Below are 24,717 nucleotides of genomic sequence, written 5' to 3' on the forward strand. Positions count from 1 at the left end.
TGAGCACTCTGGACTCTGAATCCACCAATATGAGTTCAGCTCTGTGGGTCCCCATCTTGTGCAGTATCTTATGTTAAGAAAACAAAACTGTATGACCTTCCAATGTGACCCGTCGGGGTTCCATGGTGTAATGGTGAGCACTCTCGACTCTGAATCCAGTGATCCGAGTTCAAGTCTCGGTGGAACCTCTTCCATTTTGACATTGAGCTGGCATCATGTGCGCTTTTCTTCTGTGTAGTCAAAATGAAAGCACATGTCCCTCTTACAACCGCAGCCAGGGTTTCATGGTGTAATGGTGAGCACTCTGGACTTTGAATCCAGTGATCCGAGTTCAAGTCTCGGTGGAACCTCTTCCATTTTGACATTAAGCTGGCATCACGTGGGCTATCTTCTGTTCAGCCAAGGTGAAAGCACATCCCTCCTGCAATATCAGACAGGGTTCCATGTTGTAATGGTAAGCACTCTGGACTCTGAATCCAGCAATCCGAGTTCAAGTCTCGGTGGGACCTTTGTTATTTTGAGATGTATCTCCATGGTTTACCTTGTGTGCAGCCCATATGAAACCAAACGTCGCCCTTCAAGAATCTGCCAGAAAACGTGGTGAATTTGTGAGCACTCTGGACTCTGAATCCACCAATATGAGTTCAGCTCTGTGGGTCCCCATCTTGTGCAGTATCTTATGTTAAGAAAACAAAACTGTATGACCTACCAATGTGACCCGTCAGGGTTCCATGGTGTAATGGTGAGCACTCTGGACTCTGAATCCAGTGATCCGAGTTCCAATCTCGGTGGAACCTCTTCCATTTTGACATTGAGCTGGCATCATGTGCGCTTTTCTTCTGTGTAGTCAAAATGAAAGCACATGTCCCTCTTCTAACCTCAGCCAGGGTTCCATGGTGTAATGGTGAGCACTCTGGACTTTGAATCCAGTGATCCGAGTTCAAGTCTCGCTGGAACCTCTTCCATTTTGACATTCAGCTGGTGTCACGTGGGCTATCTTCTGTTCAGCCAAGGTGAAAGGACATCCCTCCTGCAATATCAGACAGGGTTCCATGGTGTAATGGTAAGCACTCTGGACTCTGAATCCAGCAATCCGAGTTCAAGTCTCGTGGGACCTTTGTTATTTTGAGATGTATCTCCATGGTTTACCTTGTGTGCAGCCCATATGAAACCAAACGTCGCCCTTCAAGAATCTGCCAGAAAACGTGGTGAATTTGTGAGCTCTCTGGACTCTGAATCCACCAATATGAGTTCAGCACTGTGGGTCCCCATCTTGTGCAGTATCTTATGTTAAGAAAACAAAACTGTATGACCTTGCATTGTGACCTGTCAGGCTTCCATGGTGTAATGGTGAGCACTCTGGACTCTGAATCCAGTGATCCGAGTTCAAGTCTCGGTGGAACCTCTCTCATTTTGACATTGAGCTGGCATCATGTGGGCCTTTCTCTTCTGTTCAGCCAAGGTGAAAGCACATCCCTCATGCGGTATCAGACAGGGTTCCATGGTGTAATGGTAAGCACTCTGGACTCTGAATCCAGTGATCCGAGTTCAAGTCTCGGTGGAACCTACGTTGTGTTGAGATGTATCTCCATGGTTTACCTTATGTACAGCCCAAATGAAACCATACGTCGCCCTTCAAGAATCTGCCAGGGAACATGGTGAAATTGTGAGCACTCTGGACTCTGAATCCTCCAATCTGAGTTCAGCTCTGTGGGTCTTCACACTTGTGCAGTACCTTATGTTAAGAAAACAAAACTGTATGACCTTCCAATGTGACCTGTCAGGGTTCCATGGTGTAATGGTGAGCACTCTGGACTCTGAATCCAGTGATCCGATTTCAAGTCTTGGTGGAACCTCTTCCATTTTGACATTGAGCTGGCATCATGTGCGCTTTTCTTCTGTGTAGTCAAAATGAAAGCACATGTCCCTCTTCTAATCTCAGCCAGGGTTCCATGGTGTAATGGTGAGCACTCTGGTCTTTGAATCCAGTGATCCGAGTTCAAGTCTCGTTGGAACCTCTTCCATTTTGACATTCAGCTGGCAGCACGTGGGCTATCTTCTGTTCAGCCAAGGTGAAAGCACATCCCTCATGCAGTATCAGACAGGGTTCCATGGTGTAATGGTAAGCACTCTGGACTCTGAATCCAGTGATCGGAGTTCAAGTCTCGGTGGGACCTCTATTGTTTTGAGATGTATCTCCATGGTTTACCTTGTGTGCAGCCCAAATGAAACCACACGTCGCCCTTCAAGAATCTGCCAGGGTACATGGTGAAATTGTGAGCACTCTGGACTCTGAATCCTCCAATCTGAGTTCAGCTCTGTGGGTCCTCAGTCTTTTGCAGTACCTTATGTTAAGAAAACAAAACTGTATTACCTTCCAATGTGACTTGTCAGGGTTCCATGATGTAATGGTGAGCACTCTGGACTCTGAATCCAGTGATCTGAGTTCAAGTCTCGGTGGAACCTCTTCCATTTTGACATTGAGCTGGCATCATGTGGGCCTTTATCTTCTGTTCCGCCAAGGTGAAAGCACATCCCTCCTGCAATATCAGCCAGGGTTCCATGGTGTAATGGTAAGCACTCTGCACTCTGAATCCAGCCATCCGAGTTCCAGTCTCGGTGGGACCTTTCTTATTTTGACATGTATCTCCATGGTTTACCTTGTGTGCAGTCCATATGAAACTAAACGTCGCCCTTCAAGAATCTGCCAGAGAACGTGGTGAATTTGTGAGCACTCTGGACTCTGAATCCACCAATATGAGTTCAGCTCTGTGGGTCCCCATCTTGTGCAGTATCTTATGTTAAGAAAACAAAACTGTATGACCTTCCAATGTGACCCGTCGGGGTTGCATGGTGTAATGGTGAGCACTCTCGACTTTGAATCCAGTGATCCGAGTTCAAGTCTCGGTGGAACCTCTTCGATTTTGACATTTAGCTGGCATCATGTGCGCATTTCTTCTGTGTAGTCAAAATGAAAGCACATATCCCTCTTCCAACCTCAGTCAGGGTTCCATGGTGTAATGGTGAGCACTCTGGACTTTGAATCCAGTGATCCGAGTTCAAGTCTCGGTGGAACCTCTTCCATTTTGACATTCAGCTGGCATCACGTGGGCTATCTTCTGTTCAGCCAAGGTGAAAGCACATCCCTCCTGCAATATCAGACAGGGTTCCATGGTGTAATGGTAAGCACTCTGGACTCTGAATCCAGCAATCCGAGTTCAAGTCTCGGTGGGACCTTTATTATTTTGAGATGTATCTCCATGGTTTACCTTGTGTGCAGCCCATATGAAACCAAACGTCGCCCTTCAAGAATCTGCCAGAAAACGTGGTGAATTTGTGAGCACTCTGGACTCTGAATCCACCAATATGAGTTCAGCTCTGTGGGTCCCCATCTTGTGCAGTATCTTATGTTAAGAAAACAAAACTGTATGACTTACCAATGTGACCCGTCAGGGTTCCATGGTGTAATGGTGAGCACTCTGGACTCTGAATCCAGTGATCCGAGTTCAAGTCTCGGTGGAACCTCTTCCATTTTGACATTGAGCTGGCATCATGTGCGCTTTTCTTCTGTGTAGTCAAAATGAAAGCACATGTCCCTCTTCTAACCTCAGCCAGGGTTCCATGGTGTAATGGTGAGCACTCTGGACTTTGAATCCAGTGATCCGAGTTCAAGTCTCGGTGGAACCTCTTCCATTTTGACATTCAGCTGGTGTCACGTGGGCTATCTTCTGTTCAGCCAAGGTGCAAGGACATCCCTCCTGCAATATCAGACAGGGTTCCATGGTGTAATGGTAAGCACTCTGGACTCTGAATCCAGCAATCCGAGTTCAAGTCTCGGTGGGACCTTTGTTATTTTGAGATGTATCTCCATGGTTTACCTTGTGTGCGTTTTCTTCTGTGTAGTCAAAATGAAAGCACATGTCCCTCTTCTAACCTCAGCCAGGGTTCCATGGTGTAATGGTGAGCACTCTGGACTTTGAATCCAGTGATCCGAGTTCAAGTCTCGCTGGAACCTCTTCCATTTTGACATTCAGCTGGTGTCACGTGGGCTATCTTCTGTTCAGCCAAGGTGAAAGGACATCCCTCCTGCAATATCAGACAGGGTTCCATGGTGTAATGGTAAGCACTCTGGACTCTGAATCCAGCAATCCGAGTTCAAGTCTCGTGGGACCTTTGTTATTTTGAGATGTATCTCCATGGTTTACCTTGTGTGCAGCCCATATGAAACCAAACGTCGCCCTTCAAGAATCTGCCAGAAAACGTGGTGAATTTGTGAGCTCTCTGGACTCTGAATCCACCAATATGAGTTCAGCACTGTGGGTCCCCATCTTGTGCAGTATCTTATGTTAAGAAAACAAAACTGTATGACCTTGCATTGTGACCTGTCAGGCTTCCATGGTGTAATGGTGAGCACTCTGGACTCTGAATCCAGTGATCCGAGTTCAAGTCTCGGTGGAACCTCTCTCATTTTGACATTGAGCTGGCATCATGTGGGCCTTTCTCTTCTGTTCAGCCAAGGTGAAAGCACATCCCTCATGCGGTATCAGACAGGGTTCCATGGTGTAATGGTAAGCACTCTGGACTCTGAATCCAGTGATCCGAGTTCAAGTCTCGGTGGAACCTACGTTGTGTTGAGATGTATCTCCATGGTTTACCTTATGTACAGCCCAAATGAAACCATACGTCGCCCTTCAAGAATCTGCCAGGGAACATGGTGAAATTGTGAGCACTCTGGACTCTGAATCCTCCAATCTGAGTTCAGCTCTGTGGGTCTTCACACTTGTGCAGTACCTTATGTTAAGAAAACAAAACTGTATGACCTTCCAATGTGACCTGTCAGGGTTCCATGGTGTAATGGTGAGCACTCTGGACTCTGAATCCAGTGATCCGATTTCAAGTCTTGGTGGAACCTCTTCCATTTTGACATTGAGCTGGCATCATGTGCGCTTTTCTTCTGTGTAGTCAAAATGAAAGCACATGTCCCTCTTCTAATCTCAGCCAGGGTTCCATGGTGTAATGGTGAGCACTCTGGTCTTTGAATCCAGTGATCCGAGTTCAAGTCTCGTTGGAACCTCTTCCATTTTGACATTCAGCTGGCATCACGTGGGCTATCTTCTGTTCAGCCAAGGTGAAAGCACATCCCTCATGCAGTATCAGACAGGGTTCCATGGTGTAATGGTAAGCACTCTGGACTCTGAATCCAGTGATCGGAGTTCAAGTCTCGGTGGGACCTCTATTGTTTTGAGATGTATCTCCATGGTTTACCTTGTGTGCAGCCCAAATGAAACCACACGTCGCCCTTCAAGAATCTGCCAGGGTACATGGTGAAATTGTGAGCACTCTGGACTCTGAATCCTCCAATCTGAGTTCAGCTCTGTGGGTCCTCAGTCTTTTGCAGTACCTTATGTTAAGAAAACAAAACTGTATTACCTTCCAATGTGACTTGTCAGGGTTCCATGATGTAATGGTGAGCACTCTGGACTCTGAATCCAGTGATCTGAGTTCAAGTCTCGGTGGAACCTCTTCCATTTTGACATTGAGCTGGCATCATGTGGGCCTTTATCTTCTGTTCCGCCAAGGTGAAAGCACATCCCTCCTGCAATATCAGCCAGGGTTCCATGGTGTAATGGTAAGCACTCTGCACTCTGAATCCAGCCATCCGAGTTCCAGTCTCGGTGGGACCTTTCTTATTTTGACATGTATCTCCATGGTTTACCTTGTGTGCAGTCCATATGAAACTAAACGTCGCCCTTCAAGAATCTGCCAGAGAACGTGGTGAATTTGTGAGCACTCTGGACTCTGAATCCACCAATATGAGTTCAGCTCTGTGGGTCCCCATCTTATGCAGTATCTTATGTTAAGAAAACAAAACTGTATGACCTTCCAATGTGACCCGTCGGGGTTGCATGGTGTAATGGTGAGCACTCTCGACTTTGAATCCAGTGATCCGAGTTCAAGTCTCGGTGGAACCTCTTCCATTTTGACATTTAGCTGGCATCATGTGCGCATTTCTTCTGTGTAGTCAAAATGAAAGCACATATCCCTCTTCCAACCTCAGTCAGGGTTCCATGGTGTAATGGTGAGCACTCTGGACTTTGAATCCAGTGATCCGAGTTCAAGTCTCGGTGGAACCTCTTCCATTTTGACATTCAGCTGGCATCACGTGGGCTATCTTCTGTTCAGCCAAGGTGAAAGCACATCCCTCCTGCAATATCAGACAGGGTTCCATGGTGTAATGGTAAGCACTCTGGACTCTGAATCCAGCAATCCGAGTTCAAGTCTCGGTGGGACCTTTGTTATTTTGAGATGTATCTCCATGGTTTACCTTGTGTGCAGCCCATATGAAACCAAACGTCGCCCTTCAAGAATCTGCCAGAAAACGTGGTGAATTTGTGAGCACTCTGGACTCTGAATCCACCAATATGAGTTCAGCTCTGTGGGTCCCCATCTTGTGCAGTATCTTATGTTAAGAAAACAAAACTGTATGACTTACCAATGTGACCCGTCAGGGTTCCATGGTGTAATGGTGAGCACTCTGGACTCTGAATCCAGTGATCCGAGTTCAAGTCTCGGTGGAACCTCTTCCATTTTGACATTGAGCTGGCATCATGTGCGCTTTTCTTCTGTGTAGTCAAAATGAAAGCACATGTCCCTCTTCTAACCTCAGCCAGGGTTCCATGGTGTAATGGTGAGCACTCTGGACTTTGAATCCAGTGATCCGAGTTCAAGTCTCGGTGGAACCTCTTCCATTTTGACATTCAGCTGGTGTCACGTGGGCTATCTTCTGTTCAGCCAAGGTGCAAGGACATCCCTCCTGCAATATCAGACAGGGTTCCATGGTGTAATGGTAAGCACTCTGGACTCTGAATCCAGCAATCCGAGTTCAAGTCTCGGTGGGACCTTTGTTATTTTGAGATGTATCTCCATGGTTTACCTTGTGTGCGTTTTCTTCTGTGTAGTCAAAATGAAAGCACATGTCCCTCTTCTACTCTCAGCCAGGGTTCAATGGTGTAATGGTGAGCTCTCTGGACTTTGAAACCAGTGATCCGAGTTCAAGTCTCGGTGGAACCTCTCTCATTTTGACATTGAGCTGGCATCATGTGGGCCATCTTCTGTTCAGCCAAGGTGAAAGCACATCCCTCATGCGGTATCAGACAGGGTTCCATGGTGTAATGGTAAGCACTCTGGACTCTGAATCCAGTGATCCGAGTTCAAGTTTTGGTGGGACCTCTGTTGTTTTGAGATGTATCTCCATGGTTTACCTTGTGTACAGCCCAAATGAAACCATACGTCGCCCTTCAAGAATCTGCCAGGGAACATGGTGAAATTGTGAGCACTCTGGACTCTGAATCCTCCAATCTGAGTTCAGCTCTGTGGGTCTTCACACTTGTGCAGTACCTTATGTTAAGAAAACAAAACTGTATGACCTTCCAATGTGACCTGTCAGGGTTCCATGGTGTAATGGTGAGCACTCTGGACTCTGAATCCAGTGATCCGAGTTCAAGTCTCGGTGGAACCTCTTCCATTTTGACATTGAGCTGGCATCATGTGCGCTTTTCTTCTGTGTAGTCTAAATGAAAGCACATGTCCCTCTTTTAATCTCAGCCAGGGTTCCATGGTGTAATGGTGAGCACTCTGGTCTTTGAATCTTGTGATCCGAGTTCAAGTCTCGGTGGAACCTCTTCCATTTTGACATTCAGCTGGCATCACGTGGGCTATCTTCTGTTTAGCCAAGGTGAAAGCACATCCCTCATGCGGTATCAGCCAGGGTTCCATGGTGTAATGGTAAGCACTCTGGACTCTGAATCCAGCAATCCGAGTTCAAGTCTCTGTGGGACCTTTGTTATTTTGAGATGTATCTCCATGGTTTACCTTGTGTGCAGCCCATATGAAACCAAACGTCGCCCTTCAAGAATCTGCCAGAGAGCGTGGTGAATTTGTGAGCACTCTGGACTCTGAATCCACCAATATGAGTTCAGCTCTGTGGGTCCTCATCTTGTGCAGTATCTTTTGTTAAGAAAACAAAACTGTATGACCTTGCAATGTGACCTGTCAGGCTTACATGGTGTAATGTTGAGCACGCTGGACTCTGAATCCAGTCATCCGAGTTCAAGTCTCGGTGGAACCGCTTCCATTTTGACATTGAGCTGGCATCGCGTGCTTTTCTTCTGTGTAGTCAAAATGAAAGCACATGCCCCTCTTCTAATCTCAGGCAGGGTTCCATGGTGTAATGGTGAGCACTCTGGACTTTGAATCCAGTGATCCGAGTTCAAGTCTCGGTGGAACCTCTTCCATTTTGACATTCAGCTGGCATCACGTTGGCTAAATTCTGTTCAGCCAAGGTGAAAGCACATCCATCATGCGGTATCAGAAAGGGTTCCATGGTGTAATGGTGAGCACTCTGGCCTCTGAATCCAGTGATCCGAGTTCAAGTCTCGGTGGAACCTCTTCCATTTTGACATTGAGCTGGCATCATGTGCGCTTTCTTCTGTGTAGTCAAAATGAAAGCACATGTCCCTCTTCTGATCTCAGCCAGGGTTCCATGGCGTAATGGTAAGCACTCTGGTCTTTGAATCCAGTGATCCGAGTTCAAGTCTCGGTGGAGCCTCTCTCATTTTGACATTGAGCTGTCATCATGTGGGCCTTTATCTTCTGTGCAGCCAAGGTGAAAGAACATCCCCCCTGCAATGTCAGACAGGGTTCCATGGTCTAATGGTAAGCACTCTGCACTTTGAATCCAGTAATCCGAGTTCCAGTCTCAGTGGGACCTTTCTTATTTTGAGATGCATCTCCATGGTTTACCTTGTGTGCAGTCCATATGAAACCAAACGTCGCCCTTCAAGAATCTGCCAGAGAACGTGGTGAATTTGTGAGCACTCTGGACTCTGAATCCTCCAATCTGAGTTCAGCTCTGTGGATCCTAAATCTTGCGCAGTACCTTATGTTTAGAAAAAACAAACTGTATGACCTTCCAAGGTGACTTGTCAGGGTTCCATGGTGTAATGGTGAGCACTTTGGACCTTGAATCCAGTGATCCGAGTTCAAGTCTCGGTGGAACCTCTTCCATTTTGACATTGAGCTCTAATCATGTGGGCTTTTCTTTTGTGTAGTCAAAATGAAAGCATATGTCCCTCATCTAATTTCAGCCAGGGGTCCATGGTGTAATGGTGAGCACTCTGGACTTTGAATCCAGTGGTTCGAGGTTAAGTCTCGGTGGAACCTCTTCCATTTTGACATTCATCTGGCATCGTGGGCTATCTTCTGTTCAGCCAAGGTGAAAGCACATCCCTCATGCGGTATCAGACAGGGTTCAATGGTGTAATGGTAAGCACTCTGGACTCTGAATCCACTGATCCGAGTTCAAGTCTCGGTGGGCCCTCTGTTGTTTTGAGATGTATCTCCATGGTTTACCTTGTGTACAGCCCAAATGAAACCTTAAGTCGCCCTTCAAGAATCTGTCAGGGTACATGGTGAATTGTATGACCATCTGAGGTAACCTGCTTGGGTGCGATGGTCTAATTTTGAGCACTTTGAACTTTGAATCCAGTGATCCGAGTTCAAGTCTTGGTGCAACCTCATCCATTTTGACATTGAGCTGGCATCGTGGGCTTTTTTCTTCTGAATGAAATGAAATGAAATGAAAGCATGTCACTCCTCCAATATCAGCCAGGGTTTCAGGGTGTAATGCTCAACACTATGCACTCTGAATCCAGTGATTTGAGTTCAACTCTGGTGGGACCTGAAACTTTTGGTCATTCCTGGAACACAAAGTGCAGTACCTTATGTTCAGAACACAAAGTTGTACGACCTTCAAAGGGGAGCTGTCAGGGTTCCATCGTCTAATGGTGAGCACTCTGGACTTTTAATCCTGTAATCCGAGTTCAAGTCTCGGTGGAACCTCATATATTTTGACATTGAGCTCTCTGAGAATGGCTGAGCTGAGAAGGTTGGTAATCTCACCGCCATAGGAATGTAACGCAGCCATAAACAGAGGACCGCCTATATCTGAGTAATGCTATGTCTTAAAGAGCAATTAAATAGTCACTGATTAATTTCTCTATAGGTCATTACACAGCATTTGACAAGACTGCAATTTGCTTCTTTGGTTTTCAAAATAAACTGATGAGTTTAAATGACCTTACGTTGAAACTGTGAGGTGTTTCGGTTGGTGTTTAGGGAACGCTTACGCCTTCCTCACACTGAATAATCAAACCGTTATTATTGCTGCAACCCAACATTATCAAAACTATCCTCCTCATCCACATTTTCCTTTTTTTTCCCATAATATGTCTTTTAATCTCGGCCAGCCTCGCTTCTCCTACACCCACCTGCTAATTTTCACTTCTCCGCCACCCGGTTTCTCCCTCACTCTCATGCCTCTCGTGATCCTTCACTCTCTTTTCATCCATCACCTCCTCTGCAATGTTCTCATTTAATCACCCCCTCAAGAAATGTATTCACCTCAGAACAAGCGAGGGCCCCTTGTGAGATCGCGCACAAACGTTAGCGTAGCCAATTCCTGCACTCCCGGAGAGGGGGCGCAGAGTCCAGTCCAGAAAATGCACAAAAACACCGGCAAAAGATGCAAAGAGTAGGAAGAAAGACATTAAAAGGAACAACAGCAGGAGAATGTGTGAGACAGCAGATGGGTTAACATTGCTTGCAACATAGTCCTGTCCTCCACTTAATTAATGTAAACTTGTCTGACCAGTATGTGCTATTTCTAACTACAATTACTGTATTCCACCACGACAACAGTGTGGCAATGTATCAGAAGAGTTGGAAGCTGCTCGCAAAAACAACAGCCACAAATGAGATTTTCTTTCCTAACGTGTCGTTTTTTGTTTTCTTACGAAACAAACACATCTGATTTCTCAGAAAAAAGAAAAAAAAAACTTGAGTGAATGTTGCACCATATGGCTCTTTTGTTTGGTTCTTCAAGTTTAAGACCAAATGGGAGTGTTTCAGTAGTGCCAGGTAAATAATGCCCTTATCGACATCTCACACTATCCCCGCTCTTTGCTCACACAATTTTCTCATCTTTATTTCAACATACCTGATGAGAACCCCCAGTGACAAGTTGGCGTTTAAATATTCTTAGCAGCTTGCCTGGATAAAGCTGCTCTTCATCGATTTTTGGTGTATTTTCTGGCAACCAGTAACATTTAATAAAACATGTTCAGAGAGGTGCTGGACCCAGGCGCTAAGTGCTTGTTGAGTCACTCGTTCATGTGTGGGTTGGATTGAAAATGTCATTTTTCCCAGTGCACACTCCAGTGTGAGATGCTCTCCCACTGGGAGTCCTTCGTGAGGTAAACAGGGAGGCGGGGCTACGGTGGGATTGCGCTGTTCCCTTCGTACGGATTTAATGAAACATCAGCTCTCAGAAAGGCTTGCGGCGCCTTAAGGCTTGTTAGCCGAGGAACAGGTTTCATGAGATCCACTCTGGTTGCTCTGTAGTGATTGGCTGTTTTTAATATACACTCACATTTTATTAAGGACACTTTGATAGTTTAAGGAGATCCAGTAGAGGAGTTTTAAGGCATAAAGTCAGATAAACAGAAATGCATGGTTGGCATTTGTTTGTACAGTGGTGTGCCAGAAAAGTTTTCTCTGTCATGACCCTCTAAACGGCAGAATACAAACGCATTAATCAACATTTTAATGTACTTTTAGTAGTGCCGAAATTGTACATTGCTACTTGGCAATGATGACTTCAGTAGGTAGAAACTGTAGATTGAGCTCAAACTATTCAATGGACTCAGACTGAACTGAAGAAGGGTGAGGAATGTAGCAAAGGAACTTGTTAGATTTTGTTGTGAATCCACATAAAAAGTCCGTAGCCAAGATTTTCTTCCTCCATTTGTTAACGTTGCTCACTTATAGGTTCCTTAATTTTAAAGTGAATAATTCATGGAGCTAAAGTATGAATAACTACTTTTACAAGGAGATACTGCAAGAAAAATTAAATAAAAAATGAAAAAAAACTGTAACCAAAGCTCAAATAGAAGTTCCCACAAAAAGTCACTCTTTAATATGTGCTTTTTTTGTTTTTTTTAGTTAATATATATATTTGTTTTTAACCTACAGTAAAATATGTGCCCTACAAAACACTTGCTAAAAACTGACAATTGTTTTCAAGACAACAGGGCAGAAGAAACGAGTGTGAAATTTCACAGCCATCCTACAACGTGGCGAAAAAGGCAGCTCTTAAATCGGATTGCTGCATTATGCCAGCGTACCTAATGATTTGGCAGTGTATAGGGATGTCACTTTAAAAAAAAAAAAATTATCCTCATATTATAATGCAATTTTTTTGCAACTCCTGCCAGGGCAAAACTGCCCCCACTGCTGGCCTCGCCACCCGAATCCCATCTGTGCATTTATTTACACAGACACCAGTTACACACATAAATGCATGCTTTCATGTGAGCATATAGCCGCGTACAATTTCATATGCGAGCACAGAGGAACATATGTAAATGTAACAAATATGTAATGTAGATTTCACACACTAGCGATACTGGTGAAGGCCATTAGGAGGAGTCCATTAGGTATGTGCAACCAACGTGAACAAGGACGTGCTCCACAAAGACAATAGAGATGAAATGTAAAGCTCCATACGTAATGTTCCCGGGTCACTATTAATATGAAGTGCTTTTAAGTGTCCTCATCAGTATCACTCAGTCGTCATAAAGTGGAGCAGAATAATTAAACTGAATTCTTATATATGGCCAAACGTTTTCACACATCCCCCTGTACAATAATGAGTCTCTTGAAATGTGTTTCCTTCATTTTGTCACTTTTTTCATTGAAGTAATCGTGATAAAATGAGTCGTTTGGATGATTCACGTATACTCTATTTTATAGTCAAGAGAAGTGGTTCAGAAAATGGATGGATGGATAATCATATTCTGCATGTCTCCCTGAATTCCATTATACATGAACATCATGTGATCAAGACGAAGAACTTCCACTGTATGCTGTGAAAACTAGCACAGCAACAGATTGATGACAACATGGCTTGAAGCTGAACTTGCTCAAATTTTGTTTTCTTTACGGCTGATGTCTTAGGATAAAAGTTAGAAATATGAACCAAGCCTAAACATCAGATATTGTCATCTTTGGCTGACGAAACCTTGTGCAAAATAAAAGGCTTATTAAACTCTTATCATTAGTCCAAAAATGTCTATCTACCCTGTCATTCTCCAACCTGTCATCAAGCTCACATATTTTACTAATTGCATGTGCATAGACAGCTTGCAGTTAATCTGTGTGTGTGTGTGTGTGTGTGTGTGTGTGTGTATGTGTATATATATATATATATATATATATATATATATATATATATATATATATATATATATATATATATATATATTAGGGGTGTTAAAAATCGATTCGGCAATATATTGCGATACTACATCGCGCAATTCTCGAATCGATTCAATAGGCGGCTGAATCGATTTTTAATCTTCCATTTTTAATGGAAACCTATTCAACAAAACGTCTTACTTCGGGTTAGGGTTCACACCTTAAGCATGGAAGAATGTTATATGAACGGAACATTAAGCCTTAATATTTTATTTTAATACTGTTCAAACATGAAACGGATTACAACCTGATTAGACTGAAGTTTCAGATAAATAAATAATACATTTTCATACAAATCTTACACTCTACAAGTTTACTGATTAGTATTTTCAAAATTTGAATGAAAAAAATCGCAACAATCGACTTATAAATCCGTATCGGAATTAATCGGTATCGAATCGAATCGTAACCTGTGAATCGTGATACTAATCGAATCGTCAGGTACTAGGCAATTCACACCCCTAATATATATATATATATATATATATATATATATATATATATATATATATATATATATATATATATATATATATGTATATATATATATATATATATGTATATATATATATATATATATATATATATATATATGTATATATATATATATATATATATATATATATATATATATATATATATATATATATATATAAAGCTTGACTGATCTACTATTGATCTAACAGCATGACATTTACTTAATACATTATAATGAACATGAAGTTCAGTTGAAAACTCAACTTTTGGGAGTAAATTAGGGACAACTGAAAAGCACCTATAGTACTATTGACTTCCCCCACTGCCTTTGTAACAGGCAGGTTTTGAAAGAGCTGTTGTAATAATCATCTATAAGTGGTTCATCTAAGAGTACAAGCGCACAGCTTGTAGATGTGATCCAACACAATGTAAAGAATGATTCCAGCTCTCAGCTCCCAAGTGATGTATCATAACAATAATCATTGTCAGGCCCGGAATGAAGGTGCTTCGTTCAAAACAGGAGGGTGGGGGAGTGGGGAGGTTGTAGGCAGAAGTGTGGTAATTATGCAGCTGTAATGGAGTTGGTGCCTAGCGAGAGCCTAATGAGCTTACTGAAGTCGACCATTGAGAATTGATTCAAGAGAAGAAGAAAAAAAATAGTCGAGGGCCAATGGAGGTGAGCCTGGCTTCCATTGTTGTGCGTTCGACTGACAGGGAGCCAACACGCAACGATATTCCCCCAGAGCTTGGAATATAATAATAGTGCTCAACATCTTTTACACGTCCACACATACAGTACACAACCTTTTCATTGCACTGTCACCTGTCTGGAGGAAGGCGTCTAATCACACACTGAGAATATGTGAGGGTGTGGGTTTCGTGGACGACTGCACAAAATAAGATAAAACTCCATAAGAGAGAAAACGAAGCGGATTCATTTTCTTGGCTAGTGCAAAGACAAAGGGGGAAAAAAATGAACGATTTATTTGGTTGTTAGTAACTGAACTATAAGATTTCTAGTTTACTACTACTTCCGCTCACATTATCATTTACATTTGAATGCCATTTTGAAAGCCATTTATGGCTTTATGACAGCTTTAGCATAGCTATATTGGCTTAGTACAAATTTGAGTTAGGTCATGCTAGGAGCGTAACGTTGTCATAAACAGAAGGCCCACTGTAGTGTATGTGTTGGGGTTTACCCATTTGAACGTCTATTTTAAAACCTAAACAAGTCGGTTAATGTCCATAAGCACACTAAATCCAACCAACGTCCACCAGGAAAAAAAAAAAAACATCACAAAATTTTGAAATGGATGCTTTTCATCAGACAACAACTGTTATTTTTACTGTTGTGTGTTGCTCATAGTTTGGCTTGATACAACTCAGGCAGTACCTAGTTTTGTCATTATTCAAATGTTTTTTGGGGGGATAGTGAACGACCCTGCTGTGTTTTTGCAACTCGTCCCCCTGCAAAAAAAAAAAAAAAAAAGACAAGGTAAGTTAGAAAGGTGAATACCCTCGCTTTTAACAGATCACACAGTGGGAGACAAGGCTTTCAGGCTCAATTTTCACACATACTTCATTTTGTAAGTGCTCTTTCAGCTTTTTACACATTTTTCCTTCATTACCAACTTTTCACTCAACCCAGTGAACTACATTCACTTACAATTTAGGCAAGGAAAATGAGAAACAGGAACAAGTTGCCTAAATTACCTGGCAAGGCCATTCACACGTGTTTACCAATTCCAAAAAGTCAATAAAACTGTTTTCTCAAAGCAGCAAAGGACATCAAACAGAAGAGCCGTTAATAGTTTTTCAGCAACAAAGGCTTATAACTTAATCCTAGATGACATGTTTTAGAGTAAGTGTAAAGCTTAGGAAGCGTTTCAGTGGCTTTATCAGAGGCTTTGCTGTGCACAAGTTGAATTCACTCCACATCGGCAAAAAAACACCCTCCTCCCCTTCCTGCATGCTCCTTGCGTGAAGCTCACACAAACATGCACAGCTGCATAAGCAAATCAATGATGAAATCAGGTGTGAGTTTGTTTGTGTGGGTATGAGGGGAGAGTTTAACATTGCTTACATATATTCAAACTGCCCATCTGTCATAAACACATGTGGTTCAACTCACTAATTGACTTGCACTGTACAAGTGCCGGGCCAAAAACATGGAAGTGACCAAATTTGTCAGTCAATATTAAGGAGCTCCTATTAATTAATCTGTATTTAAAAAATATATAGACTTATATACGGACCCGTCGCCATGGGCGGGCCTTGGGGGTCCGTGCCCGCCCTGTCAGTCAGCCGTGCCCGCCCTAGCAAGATGACTCACCAACTATTCGTCCTATCAGTCACGTAAACTTGCGCCTTCTGTTTTAAGTAAAGCATGGCGTGCCAGCCAACCACATACCTCCTTTCAAGTTTGGCTGTGATTGACAACTAAGCGAGCCAATGACAATCAGGATCAGGAGGGATGGGGTGGGGTGGGGGGAGACGCGCGCTCTGCAGACGTGCCTTAGCCAAATCCACTTCCGGGTAGATAGTGCGCATTTGCCGGCTGGCGCTGAGCAGTGAGCACTCGTGCCGCTTTAATGGAAGCCACCAAACGCCAAACCTCGATCCAGGATGATACAGTTGACATCAATGGGAATCCTGAGTCCACTGGTTACGTTTACAAGTGAGTATCAAACTTCTATTTTAATTAGACAAGCCACACAGCACGGATGAATTGTAGCAATAGGTCGCTTGCACATGTCGTCACTTCCGTCTCGGATTTGTCGTAGTCGCCATGCTGGGTGGCCTCCATTTACGTAGTGATTCGGTCTAACACGTATCTATCACGTTTGTTGTCTGCGTTTAAAATGGTACATTGTTGCTGCATCGTTGGCTGTTCGAACAAAGCCAAGGGGGAAAATGGTCGGCCTTTCTTCCGAATTCCGAAAATAACTAGGAACCAGGGCCTGGAGACAGAGGAGTGCGGACTCCGGAGGGAAGTCGTTACTTTGGGCTCGTGTGTGCAGCGATCACTTTGTGAGCGGTAAGCTTGTTTACCTTTATTTAATGCATGAGGATTAATAACGTTTCGACCGCCCATATATTGGCAAGTTGCTTATGTTTTGGATTCATGAGTGTCACGCCGCCACCGGCGTGACGGCCCATGCTTTTATTTTCATAGTCATGTTTCCCGTTTTATTTTGAAAGTTCTAACTCTCCTCTCACCCCAGGTCACTTGCTCTTCCTGCAGCTCACTAATTACCGGTCCACGCCGATGATCACCACCACCTGCTTCCAATCAACCCTGCAATAAAAGCCATCAGCCTTCTCCCTCAGTTTGCCGAAGTGTCACACACAGTCAGTGCATGGAAGCGTCCCACAGTCCTTATGTCCTCGTTCATGTTGCCAAGTGTTTTTGCCTTGTTTTTGTGCTTTTTCCTCCCCAGTGGAGCGCCTTTTGTTACCCCTTTTGCCTTGTGCCCTTTTTCCTCCCTAGCGGAGCGCTTTTCGTTGTCCCCAGTACCTTTCGCCTGTTTTTTCCTCCCTAGTGGAGCGCTTTTTGTTCTCCACTTTTTTGCTTCCCTGTTCTCCTCTCAGCTTGAGAGGAGACACCTGTTGGCCGGAAATAAACCTGCTGCAGCCTTTCGCCCCTGAGCCTCGCCAGGCGTGACAGTACACTTCGGCCAGCATGGACCCAGCAGGAAAGGTCGAGGCTAGGCTACAGAGCCTGGAGGTCCGGCTTGCTGAACCTTTTCCCGGTTGGCAAGCTGGAGGAGCTGTCAAGCCAGGTCCATGAACTGGTGAGCCACATGCAGCCTCTCGCCCCTGAACCTCGTCTGCTGTGGCCTCTCGCCCCTGAACCTCGCCTGCTGCAGCCTCTCGCCCCTGGACCTCGCCTGCTGCAGCCTCTCGCCCCTGAACCTCGTCTGCTGCAGCCTCTCGCCCCTGAACCTCGCCTGCTGCAGCCTCTCGCCCTTGAACCTCGCCTGCTGAAGCCTCTCGCCCCTGAACCTCGTCTGCTGTGGCCTCTCGCCCCTGAACCTCGCCTGCTGCAGCCTCTCGCCCCTGGACCTCGCCTGCTGCAGCCTCTCGCCCCTGAACCTCGTCTGCTGCAGCCTCTCGCCCCTGAACCTCGCCTGCTGCAGCCTCTCACCCTTGAACCTCGCCTGCTGAAGCCTCTCGCCCCTGAACCTCGCCTGCTGAAGCCTCTCTCCCCTGAACCTCGCCTGCTGCGGCCTCTCGCCCCTGAACCTTGTCTGTTGCGGCCTCTCGCCCCTGAACCTTGTCTGCTGCCGCCTCTCGCCCCTGAACCTTGTCTGCTGCCGCCTCTCGCCCCTGAACCTTGTCTGCTGCCGCCTCTCGCCCCTGAACCTCGCCAGCGCCTTCAAGTCCCTGAGCCTCGCCAGGCGCCGCCCAAAGTCCGGGAGCCTCGCCAGGCGCCGCCCAAAGTCCGGGAGCCTCGCCAGGCGCCGCCCAAAGTCCGGGAGCCTCGCCAGGCGCCGCCCAAAGTCCGGGAGCCTCGCCAGGCGCCGCCCAAAGTCCCGGAACCTCGCCAGGCGCCGCCCAAAGTCCCGGAACCTCGCCAGGCGCCGCCCAAAGTCCCGGAACCTCGCCAGGCGCCGCCCAAAGTCCCGGAACCTCGCCAGGCGCCGCCCAAAGTCCCGGCGGCGCAAGCCCTGCGGCTGCCTTCACCTCTCGTCGGGCGTCGAGGACGCCCACCTGACTGGCCCCGCTGGGACTCTCTCGTCGGGCGTCATGGACGCCCTCCTGAACTGCCTTTGGTCTGGGACGGAGGGGTGGGCCGTGTTCCCACCTCCGTGCCCCCTTCCACCCGCCCTTGTTTTTGGACTCTTTGAGTTGGATGGCCGTCAGGAGCCGGCCATTGAGGGGGGGGGTACTGTCACGCCGCCACCGGCGTGACGGCCCATGCTTTTATTTTCATAGTCATGTTTCCCGTTTTATTTTGAAAGTTCTAACTCTCCTCTCACCCCAGGTCACTTGCTCTTCCTGCAGCTCACTAATTACCGGTCCACGCCCATGATCACCACCACCTGCTTCCAATCAACCCTGCAATAAAAGCCATCAGCCTTCTCCCTCAGTTTGCCGAAGTGTCACACACAGTCAGTGCATGGAAGCGTCCCACAGTCCTTATGTCCTCGTTCATGTTGCCAAGTGTTTTTGCCTTGTTTTTGTGCTTTTTCCTCCCCAGTGGAGCGCCTTTTGTTACCCCTTTTGCTAGTGATGGCAAAATGAAGCCCTGTAAAGCAGTGAAGCCCTGCAGTGAAAAGCGTCTCACACACACGTAGGGGCTTCAAGATGATTTATTTCCTCGACTACGCCATCATGTGGACAGAAAAATGTATAACATGCTTGGTGCACGCAATAAAATGGTGGGGTGTAATTTTGTAAATCATGCTCTAAATACAAAAGAATATATATTTGAAGAGTGTTTTAGCATGAATTGTTGTGTTACTTTGTCTATGTTTGTGCTTATGCAACAAGTGAAAATGTGAAATGAGGTAAAATAAAGTGCTTATTCATATTTATTTAAAAACAATATTTTTTCCAAAGTTTTTGGACTCAGGCGGTTTGTTTGTTTTTGCAGAGAATTTCACCTCCTTTGGGAAAAAAACTCTTTCACATGGTACTAATGAAGCAGGGGTGCATCGATATGAGATAGCAAGTTTGTATAGAATTGGACGCGTATATTTCTGTGATTCCAGGACTGAAGGGGACTTTCAACTGTGAACAGAAAAATTTGAATTTTATGTGTTGTCACATTTTATTTTATTTTATTATTGGAATCTGTTAAAATAGTACTGTAATTGCAGTGCATTATTTTCTGAGGTGAGATCTGCTCAAAGTGCTCCAGTCCCAAACAAGGGAAAATCTCTTTCTTGCTGGTTCCATCGCAAAAAGAAGCTCGGCAAATCGAATGCCAAAAGCAAAAAAAAGTAGCGCAATAAGGGACCCGAAAACAGAAAAAGTGAAGGGGAATCCATAGCGTTTCTTTGCCGCTTTTATTTCGAACTACACTCAAACCTAGCGAATCATTTCCTGAATCAGTCACGTGGTACACCCGCTTCGCGGGGCTTCAAACGTCATCACGTACGTCATCGACACACGCATTGAATCGCGGTTCATGAACCACTCATCTCCATTACTCGGCACACGCTTCAGGGATTCGACCCGAGAAGCACATCACTACCTTTTGCCTTGTGCCCTTTTTCCTCCCTAGTGGAGCGCTTTTTGTTCTCCACTTTTTTGCTTCCCTGTTCTCCTCTCAGCTTGAGAGGAGACACCTGTTGGCCGGAAATAAACCTGCTGCCTTGGTGGCTTACCTTACACCTGCGTCTGGGTCCTACCTCTCCACGTCGTGACAATGAGCAAGCAAGTTCGGTAGTACAAGCTGGCTAGCGGACGTTAGCCGAAAGCTAACATCGAACATTTTCACCCAAGTAGTGCCAGTGCAAAGTGTTTACTGCTGAAATTGAATTGATTAGTCTTGGGCTCTTAATGCCGATAACATGTTTTTTGGTGGCAAAATGTAAACTTGGAAAAAAGAGACAGAAGGGGGTGATGCAAGAAAACAGACCCCCGGTAGCCTACACATCATGCTAAAGAACTTATTCACGGCCACCCTACTGCGGCAAAATAACCAGTCTTTCCATATTTTATTTGTTTATATATTTGTTTATTTTAACAGGTCGCCCTGCGCCCGTTTTTCTGTCCAATCATCCCGACTGGGCTCCAACATTAAAGTTGGGTCCCAAGTTACAACATCTATGTCTCAGATATGAACGTGCACAGGAGAGACAAGCAAAGAAAAGACGACTCGAAGTGGCAGAGAGTTTGTTGCAGTTATGCAGCCAGGTGGCTCCAGTAACCTGTACCCTCAAGTACTGCTGACATCATTGACTCTGGTATGCCACTCAGAATTCATTACATGATATATTGTATGCATGAGTGAATGTATGTGTTTATGTGTGTGTGTGTACACGCACCTTATATTTTAGAGACATTTGGAAGTGTTTATAGAAATAAGTATTTGCCTGTAGCAATGTTCATACATTAAAAAATGCAACAAAATGTGTACATTTCTTTTACACTGACAAAAAAACTATACTACTGTAATATATTAAACCTTTTACTGGTACCGTATTTTTTTGTGATGTTTTTTTTTAAAATTATTATTTCTTTAGGGATCTCATGCCACACCGACTTGATTGCCAATGACATGATGGAAACGAAGGCGAGCATCAAAGCATTGGAGGAGGACAACATGCGACTGTTTGGCGCTAATAAAGGCAGCGTTTATACAAATTCTATTGTTGGGTTTGTTTACAAAGCTATACATAAGACAAATGACAGGATTTGACTCAATGTGCAATATGGTCCCTCTTAAAGTAATGGCATAAATCTCTATTATTTCTAAAAGCACAAAAAATGAAGTGAATAATGATTAGATGTAGTAATTTCAGGGATAAAATTGAACTGTTAATTAATGTATTTATTTTAGCACAGGTGCCTACCATCCTGATGACGGTATGATGTAATGTTGATGGGGTACGCAATGACTTTCATTATGCTATGTACAGAGGAAAAAGTTGCTCTCTTTTAAATTTGTTTAATGTAAGACAAGTACCAGTACTGTGTTACAGTTTTCCCAATAATCCTTGTTTCACACTTGTCACAAAACCACTGTCCTTTTGGCAGTCTAGATTGGCACACTTCAAGTGATATCATTTGATTTTACAATCTGCTGCAGCACAAAAAACTACTTTATTCCGCATCTTTGAAGTACATGAGCAAGTGGTAGTTGACAGCGGCTGAGCAGGAACACTGGAAGTCCACTGCTGATCTAGTAAATGCTCTCCCGAGCAGTTCAGGTAAGGAGGGGACTTTGGGGAAAAAAAACTCTGGCTTTTCCAGCTGGCCAAAACGAGCGATCTGGGTGGACTCGCTCAATCACACTTTGTCCACACCACAAAGTCGCAGAAGTCCGTCCAGTTAAACTCATCTGTGCCTGAATCTGAAAATATTACAAACATTGTAATGAAAATATGAAACATAGAATTAAATAAGAAACTACAAAAAGTAAAGCCATACATACCTGGTAATAATATTGGTGTTGTCGTGACAAGTGATGGGAATTGTTGCCATCCGGCACCAGACAGAAATTGGGTGTTGTGACAGCCTCCTTAACCGTGAGATCATAAGAAAAGCTGTCAGTATGCTCAGTAGTTACCATGAACACGTTTTATTGTACTGGAAACTGAAACTAAAAATACGTCCTCTGAGAGTGGTTAACCTTAACCATTTAGAATAAGTTGATTAAGTAACATGTAACTAGTGAAAGGGTAGCATTAAATTTAATTAAGCCACAGGGAGGCTGTGCATAGTTACTTTTTATTCTTATACGCTCTGCCATATTTGCCTGTTATAAAATGATTAGAAAAACCACATCAGGTAAACCTAGCTGTGCATGTAAACACAATGATAACAGGAAGCCTGAGAACAAATCAACATTTTTGTGTGCAGAATTACCAACACCATGTGGTTTACTTACGTGCAACAGCAACAGTTTCTTCTGATGCGATGTTAAAGTTTACACTCTGTATCCACCCGCTTACAAAATAATTGTAAGCCTCCAGGGATTTGTTGGGGTGTTATGGAGCATGTTGTCAACACGAGGTAGGGAAAGATGTCCAGAGATGTCACATTTGGCCAGCAAGCTTTCTCCGTCAAAAAAAAAATCACCCTTGGTCAGGACGTAATTAGGATCAATCCCGCCACACAGAGACACCTTCTGCCTGTATCGTTGTTTTTGATCTTCCGGTAAATCGTGAAAATACTGCGTAAATGACATCAGGTTGATAAGCTCTACCGTGTAACTCGCGAGTGTACCTTGTGAACCGGCGGACACCCAATATGGCGCCCGAAGGAAAAACTCCCATGATGCATTACCATGTGCAAGCGACCTATACACAGTATGCGGTTAACAGACCCAAGCAGTCACACATACACAACAACAACTAAGGAGCATAAAATTATTTATCACTAAAGCAGTTGGAGTACAATGTGAGTTGAATTCTCTTTTTTTTATTGCCAAGTTTGTTCATGTTGATGACTGTCACTAAGTTCTAATAAAAAAAAAACAGCACTTTACATATCCTTTTGGATTGATATTCTGCTTAGTTTTTCACTGAACCCATATGTTGTTTCTGTATATCATCGACATAACTCAACCTTATTTCTAAATCACTTTAAAACAGCCATTGCTGCATACAAAGTGCTGTGCATGGAATAGAAATTAGTCTTTTAGTAGACACAAGTGAAACAAAATAACCCAAAATAAAATTAATTAGAGTAAATATAAGTAGATAAGTATACACGCAAATAAAATTAATACTAAAAAAGAAATCTGTATAAGTATAGAAATAAAATAACACAAAATACAGAAGGCACCATAAAAAAAGTAAAAAAGTCTCATGCTGAGTCAAAGATCAAAGAATAGAGATGTCTGGCAAAAATGAAAGGAAATTTTGTCCATATCGTACAGCCCTAATCCAACACGCAAATGAAGGCAACTGCTGGCCAATTCCAGATAGAAGGGGCTGGGTCACAGAGTCATTCATCCGACATAGTTGTTTACAGAAGTGAAGAGTGGATTTGTTTCAAATGAACTTTTGAGTTGAATAAATGCAAAATGAACTACACATTTTTTTTTTCAGTTTGTCTCTTAGATTTCAGAACGAACTGCCGCTTTTAAGTGACAGAAAATATTTCTGAACACTTTTGCAGTTGTCACAATGCCGCTGTTCTACCTGATGAACATTAGATTTAGGTTGATAAAGTGTGCCCCCCCCCAAAAAAGGTAATGCCCCCCCTACAATTTCTTTCTGGTGACGGGTCTGCTTCTATAGTTGCTTTTAAACTAATAGATGGGTCATTTTAAACTCCACTATGCACCTTAACTTTCTAACTAGTTTTAAATGTCATACTTTTAATGACAGTATGTGAAATATTTTGAGTTACATTGTGTATGAAATGGGCTTTTTTTTTTTAACTTTTTTTTTTACAACTCCTAGCTACTGCCTGCCTACTGCCTAAATATCTAAATAATGTGAAAATTTGTCGTTTCCCCTATATAATGCTCCCCACCCATCAGCCAAACCATTTGGACCATATTTTTAGCAAAAAAAAAAAAAAAAAAAAGTGTTATTTTACAGTTATCATTTTTGCACTTAGAAAATACCGTATATACAAGTCTTGACCCATGACATGAGCATAAATGCTGAGCGAACATCCAGAGTCAGATCAGAGACTACAATGTCTGAATCACTAAGAGCAGCGATACTATCATTCCGAAACAACCACACCCCCCACAGATGTGACCCAAATATCACGTCAACGCTTAAAGGGATGCCATTTGCGGCCCGCCGTCCATTTGTTAGTGGCCCGCGACTTATGCTACAAATGGCATTTGACTCAGTTCAAATAAAATAAAAACAAAAATGTTTGGAGATGGTCAAAGTAAGAAGGGAGGTTGTCGAAAAACACAGGTGCTATTAAAGTTTATTTTAGTTAACTAAAACTAACGAAAAAATTAAAATTCAAAACTACAATTTCGTTAACGAAATAAAATCAAACGAAGATGCTTTTTAAAGAAAGAAAACTAACTGAAACTCCATTGTATGTTTACAAAACTAACTAAAAATAAAACTATAATTATTGCAAAAATTTCCTTCGTTTTAGTCTTTGGTAATTCATTTAATGCATGAGCCTTTGGGGATGATTTTAAATGGGATTTTTAGTAGATTTATTTTGATATAAACCAGAATAATGACGTCGCGCCCATGGGGTTTT

General features: G+C 43.7%; 2 long non-coding RNA genes and 37 other non-coding genes across 39 annotated transcripts; 38 read left to right on the plus strand and 1 right to left on the minus strand.

The window, feature by feature from the left end:
• Window positions 1-116: 116 nt before the first annotated feature.
• trnaq-cug (transfer RNA glutamine (anticodon CUG)) lies at window positions 117-188 on the plus strand. Its single transcript has one exon. It is a non-coding gene; the product is annotated as a tRNA-Gln (tRNA).
• A 90-nt stretch (window positions 189-278) lies between these two features.
• trnaq-uug (transfer RNA glutamine (anticodon UUG)) lies at window positions 279-350 on the plus strand. The gene has a single exon. It is a non-coding gene; the product is annotated as a tRNA-Gln (tRNA).
• Window positions 351-437: 87 nt separating this feature from the next.
• On the plus strand, window positions 438-509 carry trnaq-cug (transfer RNA glutamine (anticodon CUG)). Its single transcript has one exon. It is a non-coding gene; the product is annotated as a tRNA-Gln (tRNA).
• Window positions 510-725: 216 nt separating this feature from the next.
• trnaq-cug (transfer RNA glutamine (anticodon CUG)) lies at window positions 726-797 on the plus strand. The gene has a single exon. It is a non-coding gene; the product is annotated as a tRNA-Gln (tRNA).
• A 90-nt stretch (window positions 798-887) lies between these two features.
• Window positions 888-959, plus strand: trnaq-uug (transfer RNA glutamine (anticodon UUG)). The gene has a single exon. It is a non-coding gene; the product is annotated as a tRNA-Gln (tRNA).
• Window positions 960-1,332: 373 nt separating this feature from the next.
• On the plus strand, window positions 1,333-1,405 carry trnaq-cug (transfer RNA glutamine (anticodon CUG)). The gene has a single exon. It is a non-coding gene; the product is annotated as a tRNA-Gln (tRNA).
• A 90-nt stretch (window positions 1,406-1,495) lies between these two features.
• Window positions 1,496-1,567, plus strand: trnaq-cug (transfer RNA glutamine (anticodon CUG)). Its single transcript has one exon. It is a non-coding gene; the product is annotated as a tRNA-Gln (tRNA).
• A 217-nt stretch (window positions 1,568-1,784) lies between these two features.
• Window positions 1,785-1,856, plus strand: trnaq-cug (transfer RNA glutamine (anticodon CUG)). The gene has a single exon. It is a non-coding gene; the product is annotated as a tRNA-Gln (tRNA).
• A 90-nt stretch (window positions 1,857-1,946) lies between these two features.
• Window positions 1,947-2,018, plus strand: trnaq-uug (transfer RNA glutamine (anticodon UUG)). Its single transcript has one exon. It is a non-coding gene; the product is annotated as a tRNA-Gln (tRNA).
• Window positions 2,019-2,105: 87 nt separating this feature from the next.
• On the plus strand, window positions 2,106-2,177 carry trnaq-cug (transfer RNA glutamine (anticodon CUG)). The gene has a single exon. It is a non-coding gene; the product is annotated as a tRNA-Gln (tRNA).
• Window positions 2,178-2,394: 217 nt separating this feature from the next.
• trnaq-cug (transfer RNA glutamine (anticodon CUG)) lies at window positions 2,395-2,466 on the plus strand. Its single transcript has one exon. It is a non-coding gene; the product is annotated as a tRNA-Gln (tRNA).
• A 378-nt stretch (window positions 2,467-2,844) lies between these two features.
• Window positions 2,845-2,916, plus strand: trnaq-uug (transfer RNA glutamine (anticodon UUG)). Its single transcript has one exon. It is a non-coding gene; the product is annotated as a tRNA-Gln (tRNA).
• A 90-nt stretch (window positions 2,917-3,006) lies between these two features.
• On the plus strand, window positions 3,007-3,078 carry trnaq-uug (transfer RNA glutamine (anticodon UUG)). Its single transcript has one exon. It is a non-coding gene; the product is annotated as a tRNA-Gln (tRNA).
• Window positions 3,079-3,165: 87 nt separating this feature from the next.
• On the plus strand, window positions 3,166-3,237 carry trnaq-cug (transfer RNA glutamine (anticodon CUG)). Its single transcript has one exon. It is a non-coding gene; the product is annotated as a tRNA-Gln (tRNA).
• A 216-nt stretch (window positions 3,238-3,453) lies between these two features.
• Window positions 3,454-3,525, plus strand: trnaq-cug (transfer RNA glutamine (anticodon CUG)). The gene has a single exon. It is a non-coding gene; the product is annotated as a tRNA-Gln (tRNA).
• Window positions 3,526-3,615: 90 nt separating this feature from the next.
• Window positions 3,616-3,687, plus strand: trnaq-uug (transfer RNA glutamine (anticodon UUG)). Its single transcript has one exon. It is a non-coding gene; the product is annotated as a tRNA-Gln (tRNA).
• Window positions 3,688-3,774: 87 nt separating this feature from the next.
• Window positions 3,775-3,846, plus strand: trnaq-cug (transfer RNA glutamine (anticodon CUG)). The gene has a single exon. It is a non-coding gene; the product is annotated as a tRNA-Gln (tRNA).
• A 97-nt stretch (window positions 3,847-3,943) lies between these two features.
• Window positions 3,944-4,015, plus strand: trnaq-uug (transfer RNA glutamine (anticodon UUG)). Its single transcript has one exon. It is a non-coding gene; the product is annotated as a tRNA-Gln (tRNA).
• A 373-nt stretch (window positions 4,016-4,388) lies between these two features.
• trnaq-cug (transfer RNA glutamine (anticodon CUG)) lies at window positions 4,389-4,461 on the plus strand. Its single transcript has one exon. It is a non-coding gene; the product is annotated as a tRNA-Gln (tRNA).
• Window positions 4,462-4,551: 90 nt separating this feature from the next.
• trnaq-cug (transfer RNA glutamine (anticodon CUG)) lies at window positions 4,552-4,623 on the plus strand. The gene has a single exon. It is a non-coding gene; the product is annotated as a tRNA-Gln (tRNA).
• Window positions 4,624-4,840: 217 nt separating this feature from the next.
• Window positions 4,841-4,912, plus strand: trnaq-cug (transfer RNA glutamine (anticodon CUG)). The gene has a single exon. It is a non-coding gene; the product is annotated as a tRNA-Gln (tRNA).
• Window positions 4,913-5,002: 90 nt separating this feature from the next.
• On the plus strand, window positions 5,003-5,074 carry trnaq-uug (transfer RNA glutamine (anticodon UUG)). The gene has a single exon. It is a non-coding gene; the product is annotated as a tRNA-Gln (tRNA).
• Window positions 5,075-5,161: 87 nt separating this feature from the next.
• trnaq-cug (transfer RNA glutamine (anticodon CUG)) lies at window positions 5,162-5,233 on the plus strand. The gene has a single exon. It is a non-coding gene; the product is annotated as a tRNA-Gln (tRNA).
• A 217-nt stretch (window positions 5,234-5,450) lies between these two features.
• Window positions 5,451-5,522, plus strand: trnaq-cug (transfer RNA glutamine (anticodon CUG)). The gene has a single exon. It is a non-coding gene; the product is annotated as a tRNA-Gln (tRNA).
• A 378-nt stretch (window positions 5,523-5,900) lies between these two features.
• Window positions 5,901-5,972, plus strand: trnaq-uug (transfer RNA glutamine (anticodon UUG)). The gene has a single exon. It is a non-coding gene; the product is annotated as a tRNA-Gln (tRNA).
• Window positions 5,973-6,062: 90 nt separating this feature from the next.
• Window positions 6,063-6,134, plus strand: trnaq-uug (transfer RNA glutamine (anticodon UUG)). The gene has a single exon. It is a non-coding gene; the product is annotated as a tRNA-Gln (tRNA).
• An 87-nt stretch (window positions 6,135-6,221) lies between these two features.
• Window positions 6,222-6,293, plus strand: trnaq-cug (transfer RNA glutamine (anticodon CUG)). The gene has a single exon. It is a non-coding gene; the product is annotated as a tRNA-Gln (tRNA).
• A 216-nt stretch (window positions 6,294-6,509) lies between these two features.
• Window positions 6,510-6,581, plus strand: trnaq-cug (transfer RNA glutamine (anticodon CUG)). Its single transcript has one exon. It is a non-coding gene; the product is annotated as a tRNA-Gln (tRNA).
• A 90-nt stretch (window positions 6,582-6,671) lies between these two features.
• On the plus strand, window positions 6,672-6,743 carry trnaq-uug (transfer RNA glutamine (anticodon UUG)). The gene has a single exon. It is a non-coding gene; the product is annotated as a tRNA-Gln (tRNA).
• An 87-nt stretch (window positions 6,744-6,830) lies between these two features.
• Window positions 6,831-6,902, plus strand: trnaq-cug (transfer RNA glutamine (anticodon CUG)). Its single transcript has one exon. It is a non-coding gene; the product is annotated as a tRNA-Gln (tRNA).
• Window positions 6,903-7,158: 256 nt separating this feature from the next.
• trnaq-cug (transfer RNA glutamine (anticodon CUG)) lies at window positions 7,159-7,230 on the plus strand. The gene has a single exon. It is a non-coding gene; the product is annotated as a tRNA-Gln (tRNA).
• Window positions 7,231-7,447: 217 nt separating this feature from the next.
• Window positions 7,448-7,519, plus strand: trnaq-cug (transfer RNA glutamine (anticodon CUG)). Its single transcript has one exon. It is a non-coding gene; the product is annotated as a tRNA-Gln (tRNA).
• Window positions 7,520-7,768: 249 nt separating this feature from the next.
• On the plus strand, window positions 7,769-7,840 carry trnaq-cug (transfer RNA glutamine (anticodon CUG)). Its single transcript has one exon. It is a non-coding gene; the product is annotated as a tRNA-Gln (tRNA).
• Window positions 7,841-8,216: 376 nt separating this feature from the next.
• trnaq-uug (transfer RNA glutamine (anticodon UUG)) lies at window positions 8,217-8,288 on the plus strand. The gene has a single exon. It is a non-coding gene; the product is annotated as a tRNA-Gln (tRNA).
• An 87-nt stretch (window positions 8,289-8,375) lies between these two features.
• On the plus strand, window positions 8,376-8,447 carry trnaq-cug (transfer RNA glutamine (anticodon CUG)). The gene has a single exon. It is a non-coding gene; the product is annotated as a tRNA-Gln (tRNA).
• Window positions 8,448-8,536: 89 nt separating this feature from the next.
• trnaq-uug (transfer RNA glutamine (anticodon UUG)) lies at window positions 8,537-8,608 on the plus strand. Its single transcript has one exon. It is a non-coding gene; the product is annotated as a tRNA-Gln (tRNA).
• A 380-nt stretch (window positions 8,609-8,988) lies between these two features.
• Window positions 8,989-9,060, plus strand: trnaq-uug (transfer RNA glutamine (anticodon UUG)). The gene has a single exon. It is a non-coding gene; the product is annotated as a tRNA-Gln (tRNA).
• Window positions 9,061-20,234: 11,174 nt separating this feature from the next.
• On the plus strand, window positions 20,235-21,171 carry LOC144020456 (uncharacterized). Its single transcript, XR_013283892.1, has 2 exons — window positions 20,235-20,771; window positions 21,051-21,171. It is a non-coding gene; the product is annotated as an uncharacterized LOC144020456 (long non-coding RNA).
• A 491-nt stretch (window positions 21,172-21,662) lies between these two features.
• Window positions 21,663-22,780, minus strand: LOC144020500 (uncharacterized). The gene is made up of 3 exons (XR_013283908.1): window positions 22,418-22,780; window positions 21,962-22,048; window positions 21,663-21,880 (listed from the first exon to the last, which is right to left on the minus strand). It is a non-coding gene; the product is annotated as an uncharacterized LOC144020500 (long non-coding RNA).
• Window positions 22,781-24,717: the final 1,937 nt, after the last annotated feature.

This window comes from Festucalex cinctus, chromosome 1 (genome assembly GCF_051991245.1).
Source record: "Festucalex cinctus isolate MCC-2025b chromosome 1, RoL_Fcin_1.0, whole genome shotgun sequence".
NCBI lineage: Eukaryota > Metazoa > Chordata > Actinopteri > Syngnathiformes > Syngnathidae > Festucalex > Festucalex cinctus.